Here is a 10,095-nt window from a genome sequence, read left to right on the forward strand (position 1 = left end):
TTTGCAATAGTAAACTAAGTAGGTAGTATAAATTGAAATTTTAATGAACAGGTATAATTGTAAAATGACATTCCGCTTTTCTAACAGGTATTACGTTTGCGATGATACTTAAATAAGCTAATTTTCCATTATTTATAGGTACTAAAAGTTATTACCGTTATAAACCTGTTATTACCGTTATTACTACTTTTATTGCCGTAATTACTTCTACAAACATTGAAATTCTAACAAACAGAATTAATCCAAAACTAACGTTGTAATATTAAATTTGTAACGGATTAATCGGAAGGATAATTTTATGAAACTAACCAACTAATTTTCAATAATTAATAAATCATAATACAATTACTTTTAGAAAATTTCTACAAGACGTTGGTAATTGATTTTAAACTAACTGGTTTTAAAAAAGCATCATAGGTATTGAAAAATGGCTTGGCTGAATACTCGAATGTAATTCATTTTTGCCCGATCTTTCACACGAATATGTCAGAAGAAATAAATGTTCTGTATTACTGGGAAAATTGATAGCATCGTATTTATGAAGAACCGAATAAAACGAAGGATCGTTAGATCCTTGGATGAAATGGAAACGTGTCACGTGTCTAGCACGATAATATTCGATTAAAATTTTAAATCGGTCAACACACTGTGCTTCTCTCTCTCTCTCTCTCTCTCTCTCTCTCTCTCTCTCTCTCTCCCTCTCTCTCTCTCTCTCTGTCATCGGTTTAATCTTGTTTTCTATTGGCCTAAATTCTGATTTCGCTAAATTCCTGAATGTCTAGCATATACGTTAGCACGTTGTAACTTTGTTGTAACTATATCTTAGAAAGAGAGACACGCGGTTCGTCGAGAAGAGGATCCAATTGTTTTGAAGGTACGGTTTTCTTCTTTAATTTCACGATACGTTCGAAATGGCCACAGAAAGCTATTGGTCTGCGGATTTCCGTAACTAGACTACGGTAGCACGTGATATTTTTCACTCGTACCGTTCGTTTCACTTACGTATTCGCAGTTGTTCGTCTAAGTGTGTGCGAAAGTTTATTAGAAGGCCTATAATCCTACATAAAAGCGGATGATGCTTTCTCTGTGCGATTTCAATGATTATTACGAAGCGATCGGCAAATTGATACATCTCATTTAGCGTTTTGCGTGGCGACGCGTGAAATGAAAATCACTCGACTGGCTGTGCAACGTAACAATGAGATTGAAAAGATTTTTAGCTTCATCTCCTTTAGCAATATATAACATAGCGATGCGAATTCCTTTGACTGTCGTTGAGTATCGTATAGAAGGTATGTTATTAACCTAAACTGAAGAATACCTTCATAAGGTGATTTCATTTATCTGAGCCATGATACGTAAAACAACTGTATCGTGAGAAATGGTATCACTACACGAGTCGTGACACGTTTGGCATTCAAATTCATATATTTATATATATATATATATATATAGTAGTAGTAAAATTAATATGGTTAATATTATGTAACACGTTCGGAGAGGATTTGAAACGATTATTATTAATAAAGGAATAGAAATTTGACGTATTATATTACTGCAAATTCTTCTTTGATGAAAAGGTAATTAAACATGCAACTGACCGAAAAAAATATGTAGGTAATTTATCTTCTTGTAATTTCATATAATTCATTTCTTTATATCTACTTTAAATGTAAATTGACCAATTTTATTTATTCAATCTCGTGGTTTACAGTTAAAGGTCATAATCAATTTGAGTGGAATTTTTCTTTTCATAATGCGATTATTGATTTGAAATTTATTCTAACGTGTTATTACTATGATTATACGTAACGTACTTGTCAGATAATTTTATAATTAGTGCCAATTTATTATTCTCTTCGACTAAGGGATATAAAGATGCACGAGGAATTTTCATATATTATTTCGAAAATTACAAACTACCGAATGGAAAATATATATGCGGTACAGAATGAAAATTGGAATAAAATTTATTTGCCACTTTTATTATACCCTTTTCATTCGACTTTCTATAATTTTCCTCGATAGAATTCTCTTTGATGAATATTATATTGGATAAATAGGTGAAACGTTGAGCTTATAAGTTGTAAACTATTTGGATTGGAAATGCGAAGACTAACGGGTAAGGACGTTATGGGTTTCTTGGCATTCTATACAACGTTGTTGGATTTCTTTTGGAAATCATACTATATCCTAGTAAAATCTTCGTTCAGTCCATTCTACTTTCTCGTAGTTTTCGATCTCGTGGTCTACGCGATATCGTCTGGAAAATATAGCCAAAGCGAATGCTAATGTTGCATAGATAAATACCTGGTATTAGTGTCACATCAGATCCAACCATGAACCACGATAGTTGTAATTCCTAAAGCCATTATGACCAGCAGCGTGTCCACTGCGAACGCCACGAAACCTTGCTCTTTCTTTTTTCTCTTTCTTTTACCTCTCTTTTTCCAGAGCACTCGCGGAGAGTTCACTAGCTTCGCGGTAAACGTGTTTCCATACGCAATTTTACGGTATCACGAGAAAGATCGAAACTGTAATTACGAAAAGACCACGTGTCACTACCGCCGCGTACGGAATATTGGAAAATTTCTTCAGGTTACAGAGGGAAAAAGAAAAAGCCTGTTGTCCTTGAAGGAAAATTTCGGTTAGCGAAATACCGAAAGCCCGGTGGAGAAAGTTAGCACTGATAGGCGAGAATGGATGGAATCGGTGGAATTCGTTGAATTCGTTGAATTCGTGGCCGAGGCTCGATGGGAATTGAACAGAAAGCTTTATAAACGTTGGAAGGTTGGAAACGTCACCGTGGCTGAAGGAACGCTCACCTGAGCTGAAACTTGACAGCCAAGAATTCGCCTTTGCGCGGTGCGCTGATGCGTCTGCGCATTAATACCCTCCTAAAACATCGTCACGTGCTTCTGAGTCAGTCCACGCTACACGTTGGTCACTCTACTACCAGCACCGTGTATTCCAACGCGATGAAAATAAAGAGGGAAAAAACAGCTGGCCGGTGTAAATCCCCGGCAGGACACGAATACTTTTCCAAAAGCCAACAAGTCCATTTGTCTTTACGCTTTTCTTACGAAATTTCTTCGGTCAGTGTTTCCCTAATAACGTAACACGAGGAAAATGCACATCCGACGTAATGAAACCTGTTCTCGCTTCTTGTCCAGGTATTCCTTAAATAATTTCTCCTCCACGATTTAAGCGTTATTATTTAATCAAATATCATAACATTTCGATTATTCAAATCTTAGAATATAGAATTTCATTTTCCATAACAATTCATCGACAAACTATCCGTGTTGGCGATCAATTTTATTTCTTTTCTCTGTATATCGTATCAGTTATGCAATTTTTGCTTCTTAAGGATCAACACGATTATTACATCGGTATAACGATTTTGAAATTGTTGTTGCAATAACAGGTAAAAAAAGAAACAAATTAGAAATCAAATCGAAGGATGATGTCTCTTAATCAACATACTGAAAATATGCCGCTCGAATTTCTTAAACAACGATCAGATTACTAAATAGATTGTATCGGAAACATGTTCTCGTGTGTCATTAACGCGTAATGTAACTTTGTATCGCTTTGTATTTATTCAAATATATTATAGGATATTATAGGATATTATATTAGAGGAAAGTCGAAAATCAAAATTGAAATTAGATTTTCCTCATATTTCTTTACTTTAACCAAATTTCTATTCAAAGATATTGCATTAAGACGAAATATGCGTTTGGGTTAGGTAACAACAAAGATGTATCCAGAGGATAAAATGTAAAAGGGAATTAGTCTGTATATGAAATAAAAATTCGCACACATTCTGTGCTATACAGTTGCTGACCCACATGTTAGAAGCCTGTTTTATTTTAAAAACCTGTTCCTTCAGAATGAAAAATGCTCTCCTCAAGTTCATCGACGATGAATATATTGTCTAGGAGAATATATTGCTCCTATCTTTCTCCCATCTGAGAAACATATCCTTTAAACGGATATATCATTTTCTTAATTACACCGAAACGTTAATAACGGACGGACTAATTCATTTTCCTTAATTTCCTGAAAAAATTATTTAACGATGAAAAATTTGAATAAAACCGAAATTTCAATTTCCAAATTTCTCTAAATAACTCTGTAATAGCTTTTCGAAATAATTAACAAACAATTTAGACGCTGCTCGCTTGATCCGATTTTAACGATATTTTCGTTTTAACGAATAATATGTAATAATAATAATGTAACCAGTAAAATTTCAAACATCTTGAAAAAGCTTTCATCACTGTTAGAGAACGATACGGAGAAACGGTAGTAATTTCTCGTTATTGAAAGCCTGGAATAAAGAAAGTGGATTTTAAAAAATGTTTTACCGCGATAACATTAATTACTGTTTACCAGTTACAACGTTACATAATTTGGTCGGTGGTCGCGTGGATCGTTAAGGATAAGCTCAGTTGCCTTCTTTACGAGCCCGAGATCTTTTCTACGTGTCCGCCTGCTATCTTGCATTTTATTTCCGTTCTCTTACATCACAGTCAAGTATACTGGCGCATATTTTCCACAAATGGAATTCATGTGAATTCATACCTATTGTTAGCGTAATCAAGCCAGAAAATAATATCGTCGCTCCAAGTACATTGTAAATCGAACGAATGGAATAAAGAAACGTCATTTACGATTAGCAACTGCATTGGATTCGGTTCTCTGGGAGTTAACATCCGGCTTCATTGTGCCTGGCACGTTTTTCCCCGTGGAAAACTTGGTTTCGTTGCAACGCGTAGCAGCGATGGACCTTCGATCTAAAATAGAATTTATGGCAACGGAAGAAGAAGAAGAAGAAGAAGAAGAAGAAGAAAAAGAAGAGGAAGAACAAGTAGAAGAAGAAGAAGAAAAATGACACAATACCGACGATTCCCTGTTACGTCATTTGCTGTCTTTAAGAATGGAAAAGTAAGATTTTCTTTGTGTCTATAGGAATTATCCAAAGTTAAGGCAACCGGTTAGCAGTGATACGTTTTGAAATCCCAGAAATAGTTTCTTCAGTGAAACAATAGAAAAGTTCGCAGAATGGTTCACCTGCGTGTCATTCTTCTATTGTCATACCTTCAATTATTTATATACAATTATTACCTTCGATGATTGCACGGTCTGAAATGTTGGTAAATTTTCTGTTATATAATCCATTTCTATACTATTGTCCGTCAGTTTCAAAGCACCATAAATTTCGTTTTATCAGATGTTTCTTATGTTAACCTCATGCTCGAACAAACATAAAGGGAACAAATGAATATTCGGTGAATGTAAGAAAAACTTTTTATTGAAATTCTCTTAACGATCTGACAAATTAAATCGCTTAATCGGTTACTTATGTAAGTTTCGTTATTATCGATATCTTCTATATTCATGGATTTACCTCTGCTAAATTACGTAATACAACATTAGACCATGGCTAGCCTTGCAAGACAAATTTCATTCCTCCAAAGGATGAATTTTAATTTTATAGTATAGAAGGGAATATATTCGTTTTCTTTAGAAATGCTTTCTTTCAATACTCTTACTAATTTAAAGATCAGTACCTAACGGTAATTCGATATTTTTTCATCGGTAATATCGATTCTAAAAAGTTTGATTTTTATATTATTATTATTGCGTGTGTGTGTGTGTGTGTTTTCTTAATACGTTCTAAAAATTTTTCCCGTCTACTGCAATTTTGGTAATACTGTATACAGATAAAACAAGACGACATTTTTCTTTTCATATCGTTGATTAATTATTAAACTTAAACGATAATAAATTTATATAATTAGTTGCCTTTCATTCGCGAATGTTTGCAATAAAAAAAGAAGGAAGGAAAAGGAAAAGGAAAAAGAAAAGTCTTAGGAACAGTAACTATGAGCACGTATATAACTGTATTGAATGATTTAACTATGTCACGAATGCTTATGACGAATGTGCAATAGAGCTTGTTTATGTTGCATAGCTTCCATTCTAATTACTAGTTCCTGCAATTTTCATTTATCATCAGGGAGGATGTTAATGTCAATATACATTGTCAGCATACAGTTTCTTTAAGCTGTGGCAACTTTTCTCGCTTTCCATTTGCCAAAGTAATTAACTTGTTAACCTCGCGGTAATATATCTTACTTGTTGGATATATCTTTCTCGCTAGTTCCGTTGTGAATATGCGAAATGGTAAACTTGTTTCGCGCAAATGTATGTAACGAACAAATGTATAACATATAAAATAAAAGATAAAATAAGACTAGAATATTAACACGCTAAATGGATCGACATATTAGTTTTGAGGAAAGAACGGGACTAACGTTATTTGTAAGATGATGAAAGATATTGTTGGAAGAGAGGTTAGAAAGCGCCGTGGTAAGTTGATGGAAACGAAATGCGTTGGCTCGAGAGGTAATCGATTGATTTAAGGAATTCTCAATTTCTCGGCCGGTACATGGGTAAACCTAGTGCACGTGGTTCTCCGTTATCTATGATCGAACGTGCATTGTCTCCAGCTGGCAATGACTTGCATTCTTTATAAATTCTTGTAAAACGTGCTGGTGCCTGAGTCCGTTATTCCAAAACTCATTTCCACGCTAACTAGTTTCCGCTTAACTAGTTATTTCCTTCTCTTTCTACATTTTCTGAATTGCTGATTCAATTACGTAACCTACCTTTCATCCTATATTCCCGAGATCCAGAATTACGGATGATTTGTTGTTTGCGTTGAAAATGTTTTAATAATTCGTTTAAATTCTTACTGTATCAATTGAAATAATGCAATCACATCGGTGCTAAATTAGACGTGACTGTTAATTTTTATCTAATATATTACTTATAATTGCTACATGTTACGTGAAAGCTGTATTTAAATTTGTAAAATATGCCAATGTCGTATTACGAAGTACACACCACGTGCTTTCCTGTGACAAGTACAATTTGAAAAGTGTCAGATTCGTATAATGCTAAAATTCAGGTAAAATCTCTTCGGTTCTTTCAGATATTCTCGTTCATTCAGTTGGAACGATCGCATTGTACAAATACTATAACTAATATCAGCGACTGTGTTGTCAGAGTATTTAGCGAATATTTAGATGGTGTCAGGAGTAAGGTTGGCGTGTATGACGTGTAAACAATATAAAATATATATACCTGATTTTGAAAGGTGTAGAGAGCTAAACTGTATCGAATAGAGCACCCGTTGTCATCGGACGAGGTGGCCGAGTGGTTAAGGCGTTGGACTGCTAATCCAATGTGCTCTGCACGCGTGGGTTCGAATCCCATCCTCGTCGATTCGCTTTTTGTTCTCCGTTACTTTGCAAAAATATTCCGATTCGTAAACACCGTAGAAAATACCGAAGGAGAGAAGAAGAAGAAAGTTGCTAATAAAAACACTTTATCATCTTCAAAAGTTATTCGGTCCTTACATTTTTAACGTTATTGCAATTTTTTTTTCTATCTTATTAATCACGTTTATTGAAACAGTATATTTAAACGGTATTTAGTTAAATATGCGTAAAAATGATTAATTATACGGTGCACGAAAGAAAGATCTGTCGTCAAAATACGTGTAGATAAATAAATCTGTATCTGTAATGTTAGAAAAACGGTAAATAGTCTGTAAATATCCTCTTGAAATGGAGATAGTACCATGGATGGTTTCTTGACGTTGCACAATCAATTACGTAACTACGGAATGCACTGAACGTTCGATCATGAATTTTTTTTCAGCAGTTTTTCCTGTCTACTTTAATTCAACGTGAATATTCGAATAGATCGGATTCGCCGTCAAGAGGATTAGAAATAAAATGGAATATACCGAAGGAAACGAGCGTTGATAAGTTTACTAGCAATTAGTTGACAGAAAGTTCCCTATGAGTTGTGGTTTATTTATTACCTTCATGTATACCTAACAATTGAATTCACCGGATTTTCCTTAATTCAACAACTTATTCATATGATAGATTAAGCAATGCGTCTTAGCGAAATAGTTAATTGTAAATTGTCATACGAGCAACGATCTACTTGTTTAATGAAGCATAACATTCATATAGTATATACATAGTAGTTGGTAGAAAGATTTGAAGTAATAAAATCAACGTTGTAGGTTATATTCCATTTTAAATAGGATTATAAATAATAAATGCTATTGTAACTTTAAATGTATATCACACGAATGATATGATGATATTTTACGTGAAATTTCCTTCTTCTAAATGTTTATACGACGTATTGCTGATTTATAATATAATTTGTATAAATTCTTTAATAAGGAGTTCATTGGACAGAAATTTATCGTTTGCTCGGATGTCAGTCACCTTTGATACAAAGTGTAAACGTATGTATGAATGAGTAATCGGGTGATATAAAGGGATACAAATAAGATATTTAGTAACAATGAATATTTATAATCTTTGAGTGTAGTAATTTGTAAATCATAGTTATGATTATGTTTTACATGACACATCTGGCATGAGAAGAGCATTCTACTATTGGTACCTTATATTGTATTAATAGTATCGTATAAATTATTCAGGCTAAGAAAGGTGTTGTTTCAATTTATTAATGAAAATTTAGTAAATATATTTTGAATATTTTGATAGACGATAAATAAACGATATAATGGTAGGTCAAATGTAAACAGCGATTAATTATTCCAACAAACAATAATAATTTTCTACTTTAATACGCGTTTGTTGAGCAACTTTTCTAGATAATTATTTTGCAAATCGTTTCGAGAGAACATATCGCACTGATCAAGGATATCGAATCGATAAACACTAGAAGCGTGATAATCTGCTGTAGTCCCTTGTCGAGATTAGATTTATTTAAATATTCAGATGTGCATTTCTAAGTTAATTCCCGAGATTTTTATTTGTAACGTACGTAATGAAAATAATTGTTGTCATATCAAAAAGAAAAAAAGAAAAAAAGAAAATAAAAGAAAGGAAAAAGGTTTGGTCTTTCTGTATTGTACTTGAGACAGAGTTAAAATATTTGGTATCGGTAATATCGTTTATTTTATTAAAAAAGAACTAAATTTCATATCGAGTTCAGAGTTTTGGTTAAAAGAACTAAAATTAACGTTAACAATAGATTCAAGACATTCCAATGGTATATTTATAAATTTTCTTATTTATAAATGATAATTAGAATTGTTAATTTATGAAATTTCACGTGTCACCATGGACGGAGGAGCATTACGAATTATGCTTACGTATGGTACACGTGTCTTCAAATGATAATACTATATCAGCAATCGTGCGTAATAATCATGTTCTGTTTTATCGACGTTACCAGTTTGCTTAGATTATACATTATAGTGGAACTGGAATATACGAAGCTTGTGTGTTAAGCGTACGAAGCTAGCTGCTTTGAAATAGTATTCGATTATGCAAAAATGTCGTATAACAGAGGAAGTATCGGGGAAAGAACACCGTTGTTGAGTAAGTTTTATTTCCCAAGTTCCACATTGTCGGCAACTCCATTTATCGTATCGTAACTCGATTTGCTCGTTATTTCACTTTGTTTCTTGTATTTGCGCATTCGGTAAATCCTTCGTGTTAAACAAGAGATGTTTTTAACGTAGAAACTACGAATCGTTAATGCTATAACTTTATGGTTAAATTTCATGCTATAACAGTTTCATAAGGGACTTTATTCAGCTTTCGAATAAAATGCACATTATAATATTTTATATTTATCATTTAATTCTGTAATTATATAATTATTCGTATACCATGTTTGCCTTTTCTGTATAATAATAGAAAGTTGAAATTGTAGCAGTCGTGGCCGAGTGGTTAAGGCGTCTGACTAGAAATCAGATTCCCTCTGGGAGCGTAGGTTCGAGTCCTGCCGACTGCGATAGTTGAAAAAACAGAAAATACTTTGTTAAATTTTTTACTTTTATTTTTCTTATTCTTTATCCAGTAAAGAAATTTGTTTATCTACTTGATATCTCTTTTTCTTATTTAACGCATAGAAAGATTAAATTGTATAAGTGGTGGAAAATTTGATATATCTATAATTTGATTATTATATTAAACGGTTGGTTGGAATTTTTGTAAATTCATCGAAATATCGGGTTGA

General features: G+C 33.2%; 2 non-coding genes across 2 annotated transcripts; both read left to right on the top strand.

Annotated features, from left to right (window-relative positions):
• Window positions 1–7,216: 7,216 nt before the first annotated feature.
• Window positions 7,217–7,298, top strand: Trnas-gcu (transfer RNA serine (anticodon GCU)). Its single transcript has one exon. It is a non-coding gene; the product is annotated as a tRNA-Ser (tRNA).
• A 2,490-nt stretch (window positions 7,299–9,788) lies between these two features.
• Window positions 9,789–9,870, top strand: Trnas-aga (transfer RNA serine (anticodon AGA)). The gene has a single exon. It is a non-coding gene; the product is annotated as a tRNA-Ser (tRNA).
• Window positions 9,871–10,095: the final 225 nt, after the last annotated feature.

This window comes from Lasioglossum baleicum, unplaced genomic scaffold (genome assembly GCF_051020765.1).
Source record: "Lasioglossum baleicum unplaced genomic scaffold, iyLasBale1 scaffold1683, whole genome shotgun sequence".
NCBI lineage: Eukaryota > Metazoa > Arthropoda > Insecta > Hymenoptera > Halictidae > Lasioglossum > Lasioglossum baleicum.